Below are 23735 nucleotides of genomic sequence, written 5' to 3'. Positions count from 1 at the left end.
GACTAATTTCAGGTTAACTGGCATGTAGTCCCCTGTATTTGCTTTCCCTCCATTTTTCAATAGTGGTGTCACACCCGCTGTGCTCCAACCCATTGGCACCTTCCTAGAACCAAGAGAATTCTAGAAGATCATAATTGATGCATCCACTACCCCAAAAGCCATCGCTTTTAGAAGTCTAGGATGTAGACATCTGGGTACAGGAGGTGTATCAGATTTTGGTGCCATTAATTTCTGTCATATGTTATGATCTGGTGAAGGATAAGAAACCTTTGTCCTCACCATCCTCCGTAGCCTGCCGTTGTGACTGGGATGCCCTGAGATATACTTGAAGAGGCAGTACCTTCTGATGTCTGAAGCTAGAACTCCCTCCTCCAGTTAGCACCTCATCTCAGCAAGGACACTTACTCCTGAGGTTTCTTCATCCGTCAAAGGATCAGGACAACGTAAGCCTGATGTGTAACTGTTCACTGTCATATTGAACTGCATGGTTGAAGTAAGAGGATAGCATCATAGCTTCACTTTCCTGATTCCTCGCATCATCACTGAAAGACTCCCAAAATGTCTCAGCTATACATCTCTCCTCATTTGGGAATGTGCAGTTTGGTTGGGTGCTCCTTTAATTTCCCCCTCCCTCATTTTAATTTGGCACTGCACAGTTTACAGGTTGAATGATGGTGGTGCTGAGGTCTCACTACCAGAACAGCTTGGGCTCTCCCTGTTCAAATGTGGAAATCCCTCCCATCTTCCTGCAGGAGCTTAATGTTCAGTCCTCCCTTCCTCCAAGAACCTCTCAATCCTTCCCCTGTATTCCTAGGTCCCATTGTGATTGTGGTGGATGTCCCTTTGGTATCCTGGAACATGATTAAGTGGATGTGTTTATCCTCATGTCTGACACATATCAATACCCTTGAATGTCCCCACAATTCCTTTTCCCATCTAAAAGCTACGGAAGCTTCTGGATTGAGTGTGCCCTCTGAAGCTCAGTATGATGCCATACACTCCCTGGACCTGATGCTAAGATAACATCCTGATGCCCTCCCCTTGCCTGGACTTGGACAAGGACAATCTTTGCAAGCTCAACATAAAAGCGCATCTTCACTCAGAGATCCTCCCATTCTGGTCCAAAGTCGCTTTTGCCATCCTGTAACTGCACTGAGAACGCTTCTCTGCCAGCCTCCCCGCCCCAGCTCCTTCCCTTGCCTCAGGCCAGTTTCACTCTTTCCCAATGGAGGTCTTACCCTGCAGCACATTAAAAGTCACCCCGACCTTACTGCTGGTCTGGTAGGTGAGACCTGCCTGACACCCCCATGAAAGCGATGTGTGTGGTAGTGCCTGCAAGGCGTGGTGCTGAGTGAGTTGCTGTGAATGCTGCATAATACAAGGTAGGTTAATGGACCTCAAAGTCATGAGCATGAAGTGCAGGTCACTAACTGCACGTTGCTTATATACCGTTGCGAAACACGTCGGTCCAGTAGAATACCAATGGGCCCTTTTGGGGGCAGAGGGTGGGGGAAAGAGGAGACGATGCTGGTGAGCAATCATTTTAATGAGATGCAAATGTATTAATATGATGTTCCCAATGCGCTGTGGCAGGAATCGCAGTCCTCCATGGATGGCTGGGTTGGACATCCCAGTCTGTTTTTACAACGGCAGTAAACTGATTCTTATGATCTTACAATATTTTCCACTCCCTGCCGCCATGCCAGCCATGGGCGAGGCCAGAAAATCCCTCCTAATATCTTAAATAACTAATTTCTCTTGTCATTTTGGTGATGTATAAAAACATGTCAAATGCATTCCATTAATTTGTCTTCCAAGTTATTTTTCTGATTTGATTTGTCCACTCTGGAAATGATTAAAGTTCCCAAAGTATCGCATTACCTTTATGAGAGGTTCCCCTTGTTTTTTGATTAATACTCCATCAAACAGCATGGTTATGGTTAGAGGACACGAATACCACACTCACCAATGTTTTCTGTCCACTGCTACTTCCTGTCTCTGCCCATATTGATTTTACTTCTTAATCTTCCTCACTATGTCCTTATGTCCTCATTTATTACCAGGCTTTTCCCTCTTCATCCCCCAACCCAACCTTTTTCCATTTTGTCTGTTTTTTAAAAACGTCGAGTATTCTGGAATATTTAGTTCCCAATCTTAGTGCCCATGCAACCACTTCTCTTCATGGATATTAGATCAAACCCATTTATCTTTATGTATCATTAATTTGTTTATCTTGTTATGAATGCTATGTGCATTCAGATAAAGTACCCTCAATTTTAATGTTATATATTTCGGCATGATTTGGTCTCATAAGGTTTTATAAAAGTGAGTCAGTGAATAAATCAGCCTCAACTGAAATATTTTGTTCAACTCTGGATACCACACTTTAGGAAGAATGCAAATGCTTTAGAAAGGGTGCAGCGGATATGTACTACAATGGTTTCAGAGATAAAGGATATATTTATGTGGATAGATTGGAGGAGCTGTGGCTGTTCCTTCTTAGAGGATTTAAATTGAAAAGAGATTTTATTGAGGCAAAATCATAAGGGGTCTAGACAAAATAGATGGAGGAAAATTGTTGCTATTGGCAGGAGATGCAAGAATCAGAGTTCACTGATTTAAAGTGAATGGCAAGAGACCCAACATTGACAAGAAGCAAAATCTTTTTCAAATGCAGCAATTGATTAGCATCTTGAATGCACTACTTGAGAGTGTGGTGGAGGCAGATGCAATCATGACATTCAAAAGGGAAAGGGATAAGCACCTGAAGAAAAATAAATTGCACATTAAGAAAAAGGAGTGGAATGGTCAGGATAGGCCAAATGGTATTTTCCTGTGCTGTAACCATTCTGTTCTATGATTCCATTACCACTGCATGTGATGAGTGATGCACAATTTAGGTAGGAAAATTGCAAACAATCATTTTCAAATGATGGATGCAATGGTTTTTTTTTAATAAACATTTTATTGAGGTATTTTTTGGCACTGAAACAGCAGCAATATAAACAATGTACATAAAAATATAAACATAGTGCAAATACCGTCTCCCTCACCCACAGGTCCCACCATTACTTAACCCCCTATTCTACGCTAACCTACCCCCTCCCCCCCTTCTGCTGACGATGAATTCTCCATGAAGAAGTCGATGAATGGTTGTCACCTCCGGGCGAACCGTAACAATGACCATCTCGTGGCAAATTTAATTTTCTCCAGACAGAGAAAGCCAGCCATGTCTGATAGCCAGGTCTCCGACTTCAGGGGCCTTGAGTCCCTCCATGCTAGTAATATCCGCCTCCGGGCTACCAGGGAAGCAAAGGCTCTTTCTCCTCCTGGATTCCCAGATCCTGCGACACTCCGAAAATTGGTAGCTCTGGAATCAATTCCACCCTTGTTTTTAATACCTTGGACATGACATCCGCAAACCCCTGTCAAAATCCCCTAAGCTTTGGACATGTCCAAAACATGTCGACATGGTTCATCGGTCCTCCTGAACATTTTGCGCACCTGTCCTCCACCCCAAAGAATCTGCTCATCCGGGCCATTGTCATGTGAGACCGGTGAACAACCTTAAATTGGATCAGGCTGAGCCTGGCACACTTCGCGGTCGCGTTGACTCTACTCAACGCGTCCGCCCAAAGGCCCTCCTCTATCTCTCCCCCCAGCTCCTCCTCCCACTTTTGCTTCAGCTCTTCGGTCTGCGTCTCCTCTGATTCCATAAGTTCCTTATAAATGTCAGAGACGCTTCCCTCTCCTATCCATCCTCTAGACACCACCCTATCCTGAATCCCCCTTAGCGGCAGGAGTGGGAAGGTTGGTACTGGTCTATGCAGAAAGTCCCGCACCTGCAGATATCAAAATTTGTTTTCCCTTGCCAATGCAAACTTCTCCTCCAGAGCCCTCATGCTCGGAAAGATCCCCTCTATAAACAAGTTCCCCATCCTCTCAATCCCCGTGTGGTATGATAGGTATTACGGTACCTGATAGGCTAAAGCACCATTGGTGGAAACTGTATGCTTTCTATTGGTTAGAATGTATGATAGCTCCGCCCTGCTAGGCGTGGTATAAGAACCCATGCCGCCCCAACAGCCTTCATTCTGTACCTGAACTGCTGGGGGAAACATCTAGCTTATTAAAGCCTTCAGTTGGACTACAACCTCGCTTTAGTGGTCATTGATCGTGCATCACCCCGCTCTCCACCATATTCGGAACCCCCCGTCCATCCTCCCAGGGGCAAACTGGTGATTAATTCAGATTGGGGACCAGACGGATGCTCCCACTGCTCCCACATGTCTCCACCACGGCCCCCAGTTTCTCAAGGCCGCCACCACCACGGGGCTGGTGGAGTACTGCGCCGGCGGGAACCGCAGAGGCGCAGTTACCAGCGCCCCAAGACTTGTGCCCCTGCAAGAAGCTGCCTCCATACGCACCCATGCCGACCCCACCCCCCGGCCCCCCACCAGCCACTTCCTAATCATGGCTATATTAGCCGCCAGGAATAATTGCTAAAGTTCAGCAGTGCCAGCCCGCCCGACTCAGCTCAAGCATTACCCTCCTCACTCGCGGGGACTTGCCCCCCATACAAAGCCCGCTATTACTTTATCGACCCGCTTAAAAAAGGACCGCGGGATGAAGATGGGGAGACACTGAAAAACAAAGAGGAATCTCGGGAGGACCGTCATTTTTACCGTTTGAACTCTTGTCGCCAGAGACAACGGGAGCGCATCCTATCTCCGGAAATCCTCCTTCATCTGATCCACCAACCAGGCCAAGTTCAATTTATGTAGCCGGTCCCAATCCCGCGCCACTTGGATACCTAGGTACTTGAAACTGTCCCCTATCACTCTAAATAGCAGCTCCCCCAGTCGCCTCTCCGGACCCCTCGCCTGGACCACAAACATCTCGCTCTTCCCCATATTAAGCTTATACCCCAAAAACTGGCCGAATTCCCCTAAAATTCCCATAATTTCTTCCATCCCCTCAAATGGATCCGAAACATACAAACGCAGGTCGTCCGCATACAGCAAGACTCTGTGCTCCACCCTCCTCCCCCAGACCAGCCCCTTGAGGCTCTCAGAGCAATTGCCAGCGGCTCTATACCAGCACAAACAATGGTGAGAGGGGGCATCCCTGCCTCGTCCCCCGGTGCAGCCTAAAATAGTCCGAAGTCGTCGTGTTCGTCCGTACACTTGCCACAGGAACCTGGTACAGCAACCTAACCCAGTCAATAAAGCTCCTCCCAAATCCGAACCGCTCCAGAACCTCCCATAAATAATCCCACTCAACCCGGTCAAAAGCTTTCTCCGCATCCAACGCGAGCACTACCTCCACCTCTCTACTCTCCGAGGGCATCATGATCACATTTAACAGCCTTCTTACGTTGATCACCAGCTTCCTGCCCTTAACGAACCCCGTCTGATCCTCCACAATGACGTTCGGCACACAATCCTCAATCCCAGAGGACAAAATTTTGGCCAGCAGTTTGGCATCTATATTCAAAAGGGAAATCGGCCTGTAAGACCGACAAAGCTCCAGGTTCTTGTCCCACTCCAGGATAAGCGAAATCGTGGCCTGTGACATCGTCTGGGGCAGAACCCCCCTCTCCCTTGCCTCATTAAACACGTTCATCAGCACCAGTCCCAATATCCTGGAGAATCTTTTATAGAACTCAGCTGGGTATCCGTCCGGTCCCGGGGCCTTACCCGACTGCATGGTCTCCAAGCCCTCCACTATCTCTTCCAACCCGATCGGGGCCCCCAGCCCTTCTACCAGCTCCCCATCCAACCTCGGGAAAGTCAGCCCCTCCAGTAAGTGCCTCATCCCCTCTGGCCTGGCAGGGGGTTCCGACCTGTACAACATGCTGAAACAATCCCGCCGTTCCCTTGAAAGCCCTATCTCTGGAGTGTCCGCGTACCTCCTGTCGACTTGTAGAATCTCTTTTACCGTCGGTCCGTCTCTGCCCTGTCCGTCCTGTCCGTGTGAGCCCAGATCGAGATCAGCTCTCCTCTCACACTGCCTTCAGCGCTTCCCAGACCATCACTGCTGAGACCTCCCCCGTATCATTTACCTCCAGGTAATTTTGTATGCAATTCCTCAGCCTCACGCACACCGCTTCGTCCACCAAAAGTCCTACATCCAACCTCCATTGCGGGCGCTGATTGCTATCTGTACAAACCTGCAGGTCAACCCAGTGCGGAGCATGGTCCGAGATCGTAATCTCCGAATACCCCATGTCCACAACCCTTGCCAGCAAGGCCCTACCCAAAACAAAGAAATCGACCCGAGAGTATACCTTATGTATGCGTGAGGAGAAGGAAAGATCCTTCCCCCTCGGCTGCCTAAATCTCCATGGATCCACCCCACCCATCTGCTCCATGAACCCTTTCAGTTCCTTTGCCGGCACCCTGCCCGTTTTCGAGCATGACCGATCCAGGCCGGGATCAATAACTGTATTAAAGTCCCCTCTAAAGATGTGCAGGTTAAGTGGATTGGCCATGATAAATTGCCCTTAGTGTCCAAAATTGCCCTTAGTGTTGGGTGGGGTTACTGGGTTATGGGGATAGGTGGAGGTGTTGACCTTGGGTAGGGTGCTCTTTTCAAGATCCAGTGCAGACTCGATGGGTCGAATGGCCTCCTTCTGCACTGTAAATTCTATGATAATCTATGATAATCTCCCATGATCAGTTTGTGCGAGTCCAGGTCCGGTATCTTCCCTAACAACCTCTTTATAAACGTCATCCCAATTTGGCACATACACATTAACCAGCACTACCTTCACTCCCTCCAGCTTACCACTAACCATAATATACCGAGCCCCCACATCCGAGACTGTTCTACCCACCTCAAATATCACCATCTTATTAATCAAGATCGCAACCCCTCTAGTCTTTGTATCCAGCCCCGAGTGGATAACCTCACTGACCCAGCCTTTCCTCAATCTAACCTGGTCCACTACTCTAAGGTGCATCTCCTGCAACATTACCACGTCTGCCTTCAGTCCCCTAAGATGCGCAAACACACGTGACCTCTTAACCAGCCCATTTAACCCTCGAACATTCCAGGTGATCAGCCTAGTTGGGGGCAACATGCCCCCCTCCTTCCGCCGATCAGCCATCCCCTTTCTTGGGCCAGCCTTCAGCACCTGCGCCGCGCCTCCTCTGGCCCGCCCCCGCCACCGTCCTCCTCACTGTCCCTCTACCGAAGTCCCTCCCTCGTCAGCAGAACCACTCCCCTGCCCCACTCCCCCCCCCCCCCCCCACCCCCCGAGCAACAATACTCTAAAACCTAACCCATACAGTAAACTAAACATATGCACCCCCCCCCCCCCACTGCGCTTCTGTGAGCTAGCTCACCCAGCTAGCTTGGCGGCCCCTGCCCTCGGTGCCAAAAAGTCTCCCACCTATTGTTCCCTCACTCCCCTCCACCCCGCTCGTACAAACAAATTCCCTCATCTAACAATCCCCACATAATCACCCAGCTGCAAATAGAAAACACCACCCACCGAAACTCAAACAAGCACATCTCCACCCCACAAAAGTGCACATCAACGAAAAAAAACATTGCCAACATCCACTGAAAAGAAAACCCGAAATCAAAAAAACTTTCCCCCCCCCCCCCTCTCAAACAGAACTCAAGAGGAGAATAAAAAAACAATTTAAAAAGGAAAAGGACACAATATAAGCCAACAGTTGCCTCAAAGTTCGAGAGTACTCAGCCCCCCACCAGTCCTTTTCTTTTAGCAAAGTCCAGCGCATCTTCGGGTGACGCAAAATAATGATGCTGGTCCTCATATGTGACCCAGAGACGAGCCGGATACAGCAGTCCAAACTTCACCTGTTTCTTGAAGAAGATTGACTTAACTCGGTTGAAGCTTGCCCTTTTCCTAGCCACCTCCACACTCGGGTCTTGGTACACCCGCAGGATACTGTTGTCCCATTTACAGCTCCGCGTTCGCTTGGCCCACTGAAGAATACATTCCTTGTCCAGGAATCTGTGGAATCTCACCACCATTGCCCTCGGATGGTCCCCCACTTGTGGTTTCCTCGCAAGCGCTTTGTAGGCTCTGTCCACCTCCAAGGGTTGGGAGAATGCCCCCTCCCCCAGCAGCCTTTCGTACATACCCGTCACGCATGTCCCCGCATCCGCTCCCTCAGCCCCCTCTGGGAGCCCGACAATTCTTAAGTTCTGCTGGTGGGACCTATTTGCTAGGTCCTCCACCTTCTACAGAAGCCTTTTCTGCTGGTCCCAAAGCATCCCCACCTCCAGCTCCACCGCAGTTTGATGCTCCTCCTGCTCAGTCAACGCCTTCTCAACCTTCTAGATCGCCCAATCCTGGGCGTCCAATCTGTGCTCCAGCCGATCAGCCGACTCTTTAATCGCGTCCAGGCAGTCCCGTTTCTGCTTGGCAAAGCCGTCCTGGATGACCTGCATCAACTGCTCCGTTGATCGCTGCTCCGACACCCCAGGAGTCCGGTCCTCAGCCATGCTGTCTCCTGCTACAGCTTCAGCACAGCTCTGACCTATCTTCCTATTTCTGCCTTTTCGTGCACTTCTGGTTCTTTTCTCCGTACACCGATACTTGGAAATGGTGCCCAATTGCCTCAGCCTTCGATTTCACAGTTTAAAACCGGAAAAAAGTCTGGGGGAAAAGGTCCAAAAGTCCGACCAGAGCAGGAGCCACCAAATGTACGACTTACTCCTTCATAGCCGCCACCGGAGTCCGATGTATGCAATGTTAATGGTTGTTCCAATCATGCAGTGGTGGAAGAGCAGGTGTATAGGAACCCAGGAAGTAGTATAGGTCATTTAGCACTTCATGCCATTCCACTGTTCAATGTGATCATGCCTGATCTGTGATCTAACACTAGATACACATTTTTGCCCCATATCCCTTAATACCTTTGGTTGGCAAGAATTTATGAATTGCAGTTATAAAATTGACAAATGTATTTGCATTAACTGCTGTTTGTGGAATAGAATTCCAACCTTCTACCACAATGGCTTGTAAAGCTGTATTTTTAATTCTAGTCGTGAAAGGTCTAGTTCTAATTTTTAGACCTTAGTCCAAGATTCCACAACCAGCATAAATAGTTTTGAACTACCCTATCTATTTTCCTTAATATCTTGAAAACTTTGATCAATTCACCCCTTAATCAGCCAGATTCCAGGGAATACAGTCCTAATGTGTGAAACCCCCTTTTGTCATTTAATCCGTGGAGTCCAAGTATAATTCTGAGTTTAAAAGCAGAGAAGCCTGTACTAGTCTCTGGATTGTGATGTTCAAAATATAAAATGAAAGCTCTCATCAGGCAGCTTGGCGGTCCTGAGCAATGCTACCCTGGCTGCAGAACAGTTCTACCCCACTCCTGGCTGAGAATCTGGACAAATACTTAATTCATTCTGAGGCTGGAAGATTGACTAGTGTCAACTGGGAGGGTACAGAAGCAAATTACTAAAACAATAACAAGGATGAGAGGGCTTAATCATGAGGATAAATTAGAGACGCTGGAACTTCCTTCACAAAAATATTGAAAGTGAAGAGGAGACTAAATAGAAGTGTTCAAAATGAATTCAGAAATTTGATTAAATAAATAAGCAATAATGGTTTGCACAAGATTCTCTGGTTTAAAACATTAGGGGCGGGATTCTCCCCTAACCGGCGGGGAAACCTCCGCACTTTCAGAGGCTAGGCCAGCGCCGGCGGGGTTGGCGCCGCACCAACTGGCACCAAAGGGCCTCCCGCCGGCCGGCGCGAGTTGGCGCATGCGCGGGAGCGCCAGCGTGTGCTGCCGTGATCCCAGCGCATGCGCAGGGGGGTTCTTCTTCGCGCCGGCCATGGCGGAAATTTACAGCGGCTGGCGCGGAGGGAAAGAGTGCCCCCCGGGCACAGGCCCGCCCGCGAATCGGTGGGCCCCGATTGCGGGCCAGGCCACCGTGGGGGCACCTCCTGGGGCCAGATCCCGCCACGCCCCCCCCCCCCGGAGGACTCCGCAGGCCGCCGGTGAGGACCTTGTTTGATTTACACCGGCAGGACTGGCCGAAAACGGGCACCACTCGGCCCATCGTGGAGCAGAAAATCACCGGGGGGCCACTGCCAACGGCCCCCGACCGGCGCGACGCGATTCACATCCCCGCCGAAAACACGGCGCCGGATAATCCGGCAGCCAGCGTTGGGGCGGGATTCACGCCGCCCTCCTGCGATTCTCCGGCACGGCGGGGGGTCGGAGAATCCCGCCCTAGCTCTCTCCTTGCTGTCACAGTTGTGTTAGATGTCTGGGATGAATTATTTTGCTTCCAACTGATATTGATAACCAGATAGCATGAATTAAAATGCAGAGAAAGGTTAGCAGGTATTTTAGCTTCAGGCTTTTATTCAGAAGTAGAATACTTTTTATTTTAACTTAGTGTACCCAATTCATTTTTCCAATTAAGGAGCAATTTAGCATGTTCAATCCACCTACCCCGCACATCTTTGGGTTGTGGGAGCGAAATCCACGCAAACACTTGGAGAATGTGCAAACTCCCCACAGACAGTAACCGCAGAGCCGGGATCAAACCTGGGAGCTCCGTGCCATGAGGCAGCAGGGCTAACCCACTGCGTCACCGTGCTGCCCTAGAAGTAGAATACTTGACGCAAACTTTTTAACAGCTATTAAAACAACAGCCATTAATATTTGAACAAAATAAAATTGTGAAATATATGGATAAAAGGCAAAGGAATGGCACGAAATGGATAACTCTTTCAGAGTTCCAGATTAGATCGGACAGGCTAAATAGCCTCCTGCTCTGCTGTTAAAATTCGATGAGCTTCACGGTCACTCAAAAACCAGAAATGAAAGTATTGCAATTACTTGTTTCACATATACTATTTTAAAAATAATTTTTCTTTACGCAATGGATTTTAAATGTTCCTGTTTTTACTAAAATTCAACTTAAAAAAGGAAAATAGTCTTTACACTATCTGAAGTAGTTGTAGGAAACTCTTTCCTTCTGTTTCAATCCATAATTGGGGAGAGATGGTGGCATAATGTTAATGTCACTGGGCTAGCAATCCAGAGGTCCAGATTAATACTGTTGGGACATGGGTTCAAAGTCCACCATGGCAGCTGGTTGAATTTGTATTCAATTCATAAAATCTGGAATTAGAAAGCTAGAACGCACCTGGCTGTTTAATATCCTTTAGGGAGGGAAATCTGCCATCTTTACTGGCTTACTTGTGACTTCAGACCCACAGCAATGTGGCTACCCCTTGAAATGGCCTAGCAAGCTACCCAAAATGAGCAAGGAATGCTGGATTTGCCAATGACACCCACATCCCATGAAAGAATAAATACATAATTCTACCAGGATAGATTATTCTGTGGACACAAGATGCTCTCTGCTTTCAAAGGTCAGAGGAATTGTTGTCAGAAAAATTGGGGATGCACAAGATTGCAGTATTGTAGGAGTGCACTGAACGCTAAGATTTGTGGAGCTGGAGGAGCTTGTAGAGATGGAAGGGACAAAGCCATGAGGGATCTGGAAACAATGATGAGAATTTTAAAATCAAGGGATCACCCGGCGGGTAACCAATGTAGGCCGGTGAGCACAAGGGTGATGAATGAATGGGACTTGGTGTGAATGGAGTTGAAGCAACAAAAAATACAGCCTATTTGCCTAATCAGTGGACAGGATTCACACTAGTTCTGATCTCAAGCAAACAACTAACATATCCAATTTGGACTCTATTGTCTTTGACTTTCGATGTCTTGCAAAGGAATCTACCAAACACCTTGACTTGTCCAAACCAGGATCTTTATTGAATCACACGTGGTAAGATAGCTATCTGTTCCAGAGCAAGTTATCATGGGGTTTCTTTGTACTCCTCTGGAATTACACCTAGCACGACTGTTCACCTGTGTGTCTTACTACCATCTCCTACAACCATCTGGTGGTAGCTGGATTTGCCCCCACTTATATTGGAGTCTTCCTTACATGACCACTGTCTTGAGACCGCATGGTTTGTCTGCATTGCCACCTATTGGTTGGAGGTCGCACATCATCCATCTATGATATTGCTTACAGGCATATCACCACAGACTCCTGATTGAGTTTGGAATATTAAACGTTTCAAACAGATTTGGAAAACAGTTTCAATCTTATTGGGGGATATTTTCTGATACTGGACTATGATATAAATTATAGGTGGCTCTGTAACTAAATTTTTGCTCCTATATTACGTTTGAATAGTTCTGCTGAGACAAAAGGAACTCATTGGCTTAGATGCCTGTTTAGAAGAGGCCATTTGTAGAAATAGATAGTGTATACACAATCCTTGTTAATATCAGAAAGGACACAAAATGGTTATTCGCGATTAAAGCAATACCAAAAACACAAAATGGCTGAACTAGCCACATTCCTGAACAATAAGTTACAAACCGTGTAAACTACCTCATGAGAACCAGGCGTGGGTATGTATAGGGAGTATTTTAAAAGCCGCTGATAACAGCTTCACAGAACAAGGAATGCAATGTATCCTTAATAAGCTCAAGGTCCCCAGCTGCAGACAGGACATATCCTTATGTTAGTCTTGAGCGACATTTGCATGAAGTTAGGGGCAGGTAAGACAACACCCACTTTAACCATATATGTGATAACTGGGATGCTAAGAAAATTGATTGACTGCATGTAATGAATTGTGACGCAAATATAGTTGATTGACTGTATGTAAATGAGAATAGGACTATTTCCACCCCTTGAATCTGTATATTAACCCAATGCGAACCTTAGCTCAAGTGGGAAAGAGTGCTGTCTAAAGGCTGCGGAGCCACAGGCCTTTCTCCCAGAATTCTGATATAATAAACTGCTTCTTTACTCATCCAAAAAGGCCTGTGTATGAATATTTTCACCTCTAACAAATGGCGTAGTCTGCAGGATGTTGCTGAGCCGGTCGCCGATCGAGCCGGTGGACAAGGCGAGTAGTCAAACCTTTGACCGCCAGAAATTAGTCACACGACGAGACGCAGGGACAGCGAAGCAACATCCAACGAATCTGATATCAAGGCCAAGTGAGTAAAGTCTCAGTTCAAAATTTTTGGGGGGTTTTGTTTTGTTGGTCCGCTATACCATTTAATATACTAATAATCGGCTGATCGAGGACCCATGCTGAGCCTGAATTAAGGGGGCAATTGAGCTCTCACGTGAAGGCCAGAGCTAGTTGGGGATCAGAGACGCACTGTTGAGTGCTAATGGTTGCGGAATTTGCCGTGACACAGTGACAAGCCAGGACCGCCACCCTACGTGAGTGGATGATAGGTAAAAGCCTCTGAACTCAAGTCGCCTAGTACACCAGATACGCGTTTGATAGAGACGACACAGTTAACACATCATGGAAAAGAGAGGCACAAGGCCGCTTTTCTGGGGCCCCCGGGATCCATGCGTCTGGTGTACGGACAAGAGCAAAATACTCTGGTACAAAAAAACAATGATCAGAGATGGGTGGGATCCCAACGCAGCCCCCATAGAACAAAGAAAATGGTGGGATAAACAAAAGCAAGATACGGCAAAAACAAATAAGGCAGGAGTCATCTTAGTTCACCAGTTAGAAGAACAGATGTCAGAGGTAGGTTCTTTACTCAGAGAGTAGTAAGGGCGTGGAATGCCCTGCCTGCAACAGTAGTGGACTCGCCAACACTAATGGCATTCAAATAGTCATTGGATAGACATATGGACGATAAGGGAATAGTGTAGATGGGCTTTAGAGTGGTTTCACAGGTCGGTGCAACATCGAGGGCCGAAGGGCCTGTACTGCGCTGTAATCATAGATTATCATAGAATTTACAGTGCAGAAGGAGGCCATTCGGCCCATCGAGTCTGCACCGGCTCTTGGAAAGAGCACCCTACCCAAGGTCAACACCGCCACCCTATCCCCATAACCCAGTAACCCCACCCAACACTAAGGGCAATTTTGGACACTAAGGTGTTCTATGTTCTAAATGTCAGAAATTAAGTGCACCCCCATGCAGCGTTATGCTAATAATGTAAATGACAGATATAAAGCCTTCCGACCGTTTGGAAAACAGGCTATTTTAAAGGAATTGAGCTCTCACTCTCCCACATTCACACCAAATCATTTTAAGCATAGAAATAAAGCAAGAAAAGATAGCGGCAGTACAGATTGTGCAAACCGGCAAAAGAATCACAGGAAACAGTTACAATTATGGCTAACAACTGTTGGGTAAAGAAAGGGAACTGTAAACATTGCGGGGAATCAGGACACCACAGTCATAGTTGGCATTGCTGGCATAAGACAGAATTCGGGAAATCTAACTCAATTAGCCCAAAAGATCATGCAGCACTCCTAAATGGCTCAAGGAGAGGGGAAAGAAACAGGCTCCCTGGGGATGGACACATTAAATTAACGAAAAGTTTAGACATGTCCAAAGGAAAACAAAAATCAAATAAAGTAAAAATCCAAAAGATCAGACCTCATGGTCATTGAGGAATGAGGAGGAGAAGGTACAATGTCCCTTTTGCTCACCCCAAAACGTTGTAACCCAATTAATAAAAGTGGAAGCCGGGTGGATTTCAATAAGACACTCTGCGGCACAGTAAAAAAAAAAGGGGCTGAAAAGCTCAACAAGCTTTTTGTTCAGAACTATCGGAGGATGAAAAATCCCCCTCCCAAAACACACACAAAAAAAAGGGGAGTAAAGTAAATACAATATTAAGGTTAGAAACTTAACAATGGATTCTTGTCCAGAAGAACTTCATATCGTTTCAAATTTGCGAGATCGGATTTCAGTTTGAGATTAAGCCATTCAAGCCGTCCAGATAAACTCGACAGTAATTCAATTCATTTGAGTTCAAAAAAATAGTAAGATCTCTTTCAAACACTGGTTAACTGGCGAACATTGAACACTGAAATCAGTTTAAAGAACAAGAAAGAAATTAGAGTAACATTAAAGGAAAAATAAGTAAAGTTTGAGACTATGTAAAAGACGCAAATGGCATCATTCCAATTTCTCCACCCATTCTCCGCCCCCTTAGGTTCTGTACAAAATTTAACCATTTCAGCAAGCAGGTCATCTGAAAAAAAATATATATAAATATACATCTCTAAGAATAGTTAATGCCTATAAAATCAATCAGTGGAAATTGACTTAAATGGACTAAAATAGATAAAGTTTTATGATGAAGTAGAATGGAAGATCTTGTTCAGTATTTTAATTAAGCGATTGTGAAACTGCTGTCTCTTTGAGAATCTGTAGCCATGAGAGAGGGCTAACAGTTAACTCTGATATTTGCGAGCTGTGAGAATGTGTGTGTTTGGTTTGTGAATGTTCATATATCTCTGCCAAGATTTAACTTCTGAGAAGTAACCTTGAGTTTATAATTTGGAACTTTAGAATAGGAACCATAAGGATTTTTACCTAACTAATTTTGATTAAAGCACTGAAGTGCTAGGTTTCCTTTGTGAGTGTGGTGATATTTGTTTGTCGTCTGACATTGTGACTGAAAGACCATAGTTTGAGTGTAATTAACAAATTTTTCTTTTCAAGGGTTATCATTGACATTTCCAGGGTAATTTTGATACACGAGGAATTTTAATCACGGTGCAAAATCACGTATGTAAGAATAAGAAAATATTAGTTTTATGGTGTTCATTGGAAGTTAAGATAGTTGAAATACATATGACTAATCCGACGTTGGATTAGTCCCGGGTTACAACTTCCCTGACACAACGCAGATGTATTAATTCTGAGATCGTAGAATTATGAGTAAAGGACAGATGGGTACATAAAATATGTACATGATCATGTTTCTTGTTTAAACAAAAGAAGGGTGGTGACAAAATGACGTCTGGTAGAGAACTTTTACTCCACCCCTTTTCAAACCTGCAGAGAATTGACCCGTGCTTGTTAATGCCTGAACTGGACTTCCGGTGACGGCGGGCGGGAGGCGGCCGCACAATGGAGGGCTCCCATTCGGGAATGGCATTTTCGGGGCTTTAAGCCCGGTCCCAGGGTCCACGGAGGCGGCAGAAGCAGGGAGAAGGCACGGAGGAGGCACAGTGAAGACACAGGAGGAAAAAAAACCCCAGGAGGAAAAAAAACCCAAAGAAAAACGTCGAGGGTGAGCAAAAAGAAAGCCTTCGATAGGGTAGAGTGGGGGTACCTGTGGGAGGTGCTGAAGAGGTTCGGGTTTGGGGAGGGGTTTGTCAGGTGGGTTAGGCTGTTGTATGAGGTCCTGATGGCGAGTGTGGCCACAAATAGGAGGAGGTCTGAGTACTTTCGGTTGAACCGAGGGACGAGACAGGGGTGTCCCCTGTCCCTCCTGCTCTTCGCACTGGCGATTGAACCTCTGGCTATGGCACTGAGAGAGTTGAGGAACTGGAGGGGGTTGGTGCGGAGTGGGGAGGAGCATAGGGTGTCGCTTTATGCGGACGACCTGCTGCTGTATGTGGCGGACCCGGTGGGAGGAATGCCAGAGGTAATGAGGATCCTTAGGGAATTCGGGGACTTTTCGGGGTACAAGCTCAATATGGGGAAGAGCGAGCTGTTCGTAGTTCAGCTAGGGGACCAGGAGAGGGGGATTGGCGAGCTCCCACTAAAAAGGGCGGAGAGGAGTTTCAGATATTTGGGGGTCCAGGTGGCCAGGAGCTGGGGGGCCCTGCATAGGCTTAACTTTACAAAGCTGGTGGAGCAAATGGAGGAGGAGTTCAAGAGGTGGGACGCGTTGCCGCTGTCCCTGGCGGGTAGGGTGCAGTCAATCAAAATGACGGTGCTCCCAAGGTTTTTGTTCCTGTTCCAGTGCCTCCCCGTGTTTAACCCGAAGGCTTTTATCAGGCGGGTTAACAGGAGTATAATGGGGTTTGTGTGGGCGCAAGGGACTCAGAGGGTGAGAAGGGTGTTCCTGGAGCGGAGTAGAGATAGGGGGGGCTGGCGCTGCCCAACCTCTGTGGGTACTACTGGGCCGCCAATGCGACAATGGTGCGCAAGTGGGTGATGGAGGGGGAGGGGGCTGCATGGAAGAGGCTGGAGACGGCGTCCTGTGTGGGTACGAGTCTGGGGGCGCTGGCAACGGCGCCGCTGCCGCTCCCTCCAAGGAGGTGTACCACGAGCCCGGTGGTGGTGGCGGCCCTCAAAATTTGGGGGCAGTGGAGGCGGCATAGGGGGGAAGTTAGGGCCTCGGCGTGGACCCCATTACGGGGGAGCCACCGGTTTGCCCCAGGAAGAGCAGGTGAAGGGTTTTCGGAGTGGCATAGGGCAGGCATACGAAAGTTGGGGGACCTGTTTGTGGACGGGAAGTTCGCAAGCTTGGGTGAGCTGGAGGAGAAGTATGGGCTCCCCCCGGGGAACACCTTCAGGTACTTACAGGTAAGGGCGTTTGCCAGACGGCAGGTGGTGGAATTCCCACGGCTACTGCCACACACAGTACAGGACAGGGTGCTCTCGGGGGGGGGGGGGGGGGGGAGTGGGGAAGTGGGTGGGAGTGAGGAAGATCTCGGAAACTTACCAGGTGATGCAGGAGGAGGATGCCTCGGTGGTGGAGTTGAAAGGTAAGTGGGAGGAGGGTGCCCTAGGGAGGGTGAATTCTTCCTCTTCGTGCGCGAGGCTCAGCCTCATACAGTTTAAGGTGCTGCACAGGGCACACATGACCGGGACAAGGATGAGCAGGTTCTTTGGGGGTGAGGACAGGTGTGTTAGGTGCTCAGGGAGCCCAGCAAATCACACCCATATGTTCTGGGCATGCCCAGCGCTGGACGAATTTTGGAAGGGCGTAGCAAGAACGGTGTCGAGGGTGGTAGGATCCAGGGTCAAACCGGGCTGGCGGCTCGCAATATTTGGGGTGGCAGAGGAGCCGGGAGTGCAGGAGGCGAAAGAGGCCGGAATTCTGGCCTTTGCGTCCCTGGTAGCCCGGCGAAGGATTCTTCTTCAGTGGAAAGATACAAGGCCCCCAAGAGTGGAATCCTGGATCTGCGATATGGCAGGGTTCATTAAATTGGAGAGGGTGAAATTCGCCTTGAGAGGGTCGGTACAAGGTTTCTTTAGGCGGTGGCAACCGTTCTTAGACTTTCTGGCAGAACGATAGACATTGGTCAATGGCAGCAGCAGCTTGGGGGGTGGGGGGGGTTACTTTATTTTTGTTTATGTTATTTACACTGGAGTGTCTGAGGGGGTGTATACACCTGTTGTCTTAAGTCGGGGTGTTAATGTTAATTTATTATTTATGTACAGGGGGGAGGGGTTTGGGGGGTTGCTTTTTTAGATTGTGTTTTGTACTTAACCCTGTTGGGTTCTTTTTCCTTTCTCATTTTGTTATTGATATTTTATGAAAACCTTTAATAAAAATTATTTTAAAAAAGAGATTGTGCATTGAGTCTGAAGAGGCAGGAGGGGTCTTGAACGAGTACTTTGCTTCAGTATTTACGAATGAGAGGGGCCATATTGTTGGCGAGGACAGTGTGAAACAAACTGGTAAGCTCGAGGAGATACTTGTTAGGAAGGAAGATGTGTTGGGCATTTTGAAAAACTTGAGGATAGACAAGTCCCCCGGGCCTGACGGGATTTATCCAAGGATTCTATGGGAAGCAAGAGATGAAATTGCAGAGCCGTTGGCAATAGTCATTTCGTCCTCACTGTCAACAGGGGTGGTACCAGGGGATTGAAGAGTGGCGAATGTCGTGCCCCTGTTCAAAAAAGGGAATAAGGATAATCCTGGGAATTACAGGCCAGTTAGTCTAACTTCGGTGGTAGGAAAAGTAATGGAAAGGGTACTGAGGGATAGGATTTCTGAGCATCTGGAAAGACACTGCTTGATTAGGGATAGTCAGCACGGATTTGTGAGGGGTAGGTCTTGCCTCACAAGTCTTATTGAATTCTTTGAGGAGGTGACCAAGCACGTGGATGAAGGTAAAGCAGTGGATGTAGTGTACATGGATTTTAGTAAGGCATTTGATAAGATCCCCATGGTAGGCTTATGCAGAAGGTAAGGAGGCATGGGATAGTGGGAAATTTGGCCAGTTGGATAACGAACTGGCTAACCGATAGAAGTCAGAGAGTGTTGGTGAGACCAAGATACTGGTCATCAATTATCCTTTACATGAATTGTCACATTAATCAAATAATTCTCAAAACACACCCAGGCCTCCTTCCAGACATTGACTATCCCTTCTTAACAGTTAGCCAGGTTCAGATGCAGAGAGTGGTGGTGGATGGCAAATATTCAGCCTGGAGCCCAGTTACCAGTGGAGTACCATAGGGATCAGTTCTGGGTCCTCTGCTGTTTGTGATTTTCATTAATGACTTGAATGAGGGAGTTGAAGGGTGGGTCAGTAAATTTGCAGACGATACGAAGATTGGTGGAGTTGTGGATAGTGAGGAGGGCTGTTGTCGGCTGCAAAGAGACATAGATAGGATGCAGAGCTGGGCTGAGAAATGGCATGTGGAGTTTAACCCTGAAAAGTGTGAGGTTGTCCATTTTGGAAGGACAAATATGAATGCGGAATACAGAGTTAACGGTAGGGTTCTTGGCAATGTGGAGGAGCAGAGAGATCTTGGGGTCTATGTTCATAGATCTTTGAAAGCTGTCACTCAAGTGGATAGAGCAGTGAAGAAGGCCTATGGTGTGCTAGCGTTCATTAACAGAGGGATTGAATTTAAGAGCCGTGAGGTGATGATGCAACTGTACAAAACCTTGGTAAGGCCACATTTGGAGTACTGTGTACAGTTCTGGTCGCCTCATTTTAGGAAGGATGTGGAAGCTTTGGAAAAGGTGCAAAGGAGATTTACCAGGATGTTGCCTGGAATGGAGAGGAGGTCTTACGAGGAAAGGTTGAGGATGCTAGGCCTTTTCTCATTAGAACGGAGAAGGATGAGGAGCGACTTGATAGAGGTTTATAAGATGATCAGGGGAATAGATAGAGTAGACAGTCAGAGACTTTTTCCCCGGGTGGAACAAACCATTACAAGGGGACATAAATTTAAGGTGAATGGTGGAAGATATAGGGGGGGATGTCAGAGGTAGGTTCTTTACCCAGAGAGTAATGGGGGCATGGAATGCACTGCCTGTGGAAGTAGTTGAGTCAAAAACATTAGGGACCTTCAAGCGGCTATTGGATAGGTACATGGATTACGGTAGAATGATGGGGTGTAGATTAATTTGTTCTTAATCTGGGACAAAAGTTCGGCACAACATCATGGGCCGAAGGGCCTGTTCTGTGCTGTATTTTTCTATGTTCTATGTTCTAGAGGGACATTTGCTCTAACTCTTGAATTGTAGGAAAGAGGGTTAAGAAGTATAGTATCCTGACCCTAATTAGATATCAATTTGAATTCTGCATCTGAACCTGGCTAGCTGTTAAGAAGGGATAGTCAATGTCTGGAAGGAGGCCTGGGGTGTGTTTTGAGAATTATTTGATTAATGTGACAATTCATATAAAGAATAATTGATGACCAGTATCTTGGTCTCACCAACACTATTGAAACCTGAGCCACTAATAGTGTTATGTGGTTTTCCATGACAGGTATTTCACATTGTCAACGTTAAGGGTGTTAAAAGGAGGATATTTCTAAAGGTTGAGTCTGAGGTTCCAACTTGAAACAGGAGACTTTCTGGATTTAATTTCTGGATACCTTCATCAATCTGGATACCAGAGTATTTCTCCTAATGAACTTGATGAAAGACGATCATAGAAAATACAAAAGCAACTACACTGGCACAAATGGTGTTAGATTACAGCTAGCTAACTTTTGCGAGTCTTATATCATGTCTGAGCTCACAAAGATCATCTTGGTCAAACAAACATCCCCTCATCACATCTAGATTACCAAATGGAAGTCAGCCAGATTCAGGAGGATCCCAAACTGACAGCTGAGAGACAGAAACAAAGTAAGAACCTTCATTCGTACACCAACTTTCATGTCCTCAGGACATCGCAAAGTGTTTCACATCAAATTAAGTATATTTGAATATTGTAGGAAAGTATGGAAGCCAATTTGCATTCAGCAAGGTCCCACAGACAATAATTTGATAATGATTGAGGGGCCAGAATACCAGTCTACCTCATCTTTAAATAGTGTCATGGGATCTTTAAAATCCGCTTAGTAGAATGGCAGGTTCTCAATTTGATGTCTCAACCTAAAGGGACCTCCATTAGTGCAATACTCCTTCAGTACAGTATAGATCTACATAGACATACAGCAGTTAACATTTAAATGTCAACTCTGCTTCTCTCCACAGATCCTGTCTGACCTTTTGAGCATTTCTAATGTTTCCATTCCAGATTTCCAGCATCTGCATTATTTTGCTTTTGTGCCAATCAAAGCGAGTCTGCCTTGCTTAAAGGGTGGAAACAGAGCACATTATCTGGTTGGAACAGGTATTGGCAGTCATGCAGGAAGTACAGGAAGTGAATCTGGAATGGGGAATAGTGAAGTGTGGTTCGCCTTGTTGCCTCACAGTGCCAGGGTCCCAGGTTCGATTCCCGGCTTGGGTCACTGTCTGTGCGAAGTCTGCACGTTCTCCGTGTGTGTGCGTGGGTTTCCTCTGGTGCTCCGGTTTCCTCCCACAAGTCCCCCAAAAAAGACGTGTTGTTCGGTAATTTGGACATTCTGAATTCTCCCTCTGTGTACCCAAACAGGCGCCGGAACGTGTGGCGACTAGGGGCTTTTCACAGTAACTTCATTGCAGTGTTAATGTAAGCCTACTTATGACAATAAAGATTATTATTAACGTGGCAGTGATGGGGCTCCTGGTTTTTGAATGTTGGACTATAGGCCTTTCTGAAGATGACGGAAAGGAGGAAAGATGTTCTGTATCGGCAGGAATCATAAGCACCTCCAAATCCACACTCTGAAGGCAGTGGGACTAATAGCTTTGGAGAACAATGGCAGTATTCAAGCTCTTGAACTTGGATGCAGTGTTCAAGGTCATTAAATGCATCTTGCGGGGCAGACAGGGCAGTGATCTATCATGTCACTGGACTAGCAATCCTGAGGCCATGGCGAATTCCTTGGGGACATGGGTTCAATCCTACCAAGTCAGCAGGTGGAATTGAAAATTCCAGAAATAAATTTGGAAAATAAAGCCAGTCTCAGTGATGATGACAATGACAACTATCAGATTATAGTCAGGAAGTCTGCCATCCTTATCTGGTCTGGCCTACACGCGACTCCAGACCCACAGAAATGTGGTTCACTCTTTAACAGTCCACTGGAATGTCCTTGCAAATCCTTCAGTTCAAGGGCAATTGTGGATGGCAGAAAATGCTGGCCTTGCCAATGACACTCATTCAGGAGGAATCACAGGTTTCAGCTGGGAAGACTGGATGGAAGGTTTTAGAGATGGGAGTAGAGGGGGATTAGGGTACTGAAAGACCTTTTCCTCAGGGTACATTTTGCGAGGTTGGAAGAGTTGGGGAAGAAATTTGGACTGGGGCAAGGGGAAGGGTTTAGGTACCTGCAGCTCCGGGACTTTGCTAGGAAGGAGGTTTAAAGCTTCCCGATCGTGCCGAACCCCTCAAAGAGATATTGACAGCAGGGGGAATGGCGAAAGGGGTGGTGTCGATGATCTACGAGAGGATTTTGGGAGAGGACAGGATGTCCATGGAGGGTAGAAAGCCAAGTGGGAAGAAGAGTTGGGGGAGGTTTTGGAAAAAGGTCTGTGGTGTGAGATGCTCCGAAGGGTGAATGCCTCAATCTCATGCGCGAGGTTGGGGCTGATACAGCTGAAGGTCGTACATAGGACACACCTCACAAGGGCGAGGATGGGCTGACTCTCTGAGGGAGTGGAGGACATGTGTAATCATTGTGGAAGGGCCCCCGCAAACCATGTACATACATTTTGATCCTGTCAGAAGCTGAAGAGGTAGTGGAGGGAGGTTTTCGGTATCATCTCAGGGGTACTACAACTGAACTTGGAACCGGGTCTCCTGGAAGCCATTTACGGGGTATCGACCGGCTCGAGCTGCAGGCGGGTGCGGGGGCAGATGTTTTAGCCTTCGCCTCACTGATTGCCCGGAGGCGGGTCCTGTTGGGGTGGAGTTCAGCGTTTCCACCCTGTGCCTCAGCTTGGCGGGGGGACCTATTTGAAATTCTGACTCTCGAGAAGGTGATGTTTGAGCTGAGGGGGATGAAGGAAGGGTTCTACAATTCATTGGGACTGTTTTCGATAACTGGTTGCCATTGAACATGGGGGTGGGTGGGGTTATGATTGTACTGTTTACTGATTGACATTTATTGTTTACCTGGAATGCACAAGCGGATGTTTTGGTATATTGAAGAGGTGCTGTTTTTCTTGGGCGATTGTTATTGTATTTGTTTTTTGTTTGTTGTTTCTTTTGTTGCTTATTTGATGAAAATGTTGAAAATGAGGAGAATAAAAAGATTTTTTAAAAATCAACACAAGTACCACCATCTTGTACGTGATGTCACCACCAAACACATCTTTCCATCGATCTTCAGCTTTCTGTAAGGACTGTTTTCTCCGTGATACCCTGGTCGACGTCTCAATCATCCCCAACTCCCTGACCCCTTCCCACAGCACCTTTCCACGGAAATGCAGGAGATGCAACACCTGGCCTTTTACCTCATCACTATCTAAGATCCCAAAACACTCTTTCCAGGTGAAGCAGCAATTTGTGTGTACTTCTTTCAATCTAGTCTACTGCATTAATTTCTCACAACGCGGTTTCCTCTTCACTGGGGAGACTAAACGCAGATGGGTGACCACTTTGTGGAACACCGTCATTCTGTCCA

General features: G+C 47.0%; 1 protein-coding gene across 6 annotated transcripts in view; it reads right to left on the bottom strand.

The window, feature by feature from the left end:
* Positions 1-23735, bottom strand: part of skap2 (src kinase associated phosphoprotein 2) — a 1200731-nt gene that overhangs the window by 180254 nt on the left and 996742 nt on the right. The gene's annotated exons all lie outside the window — the stretch shown is intronic.

Source organism: Scyliorhinus torazame, chromosome 6 (assembly GCF_047496885.1).
Source record: "Scyliorhinus torazame isolate Kashiwa2021f chromosome 6, sScyTor2.1, whole genome shotgun sequence".
Classification (NCBI taxonomy): domain Eukaryota; kingdom Metazoa; phylum Chordata; class Chondrichthyes; order Carcharhiniformes; family Scyliorhinidae; genus Scyliorhinus; species Scyliorhinus torazame.
Note: the sequence above shows the minus strand (reverse complement) of the source record. Positions and strands in the feature narration are given on the sequence as shown.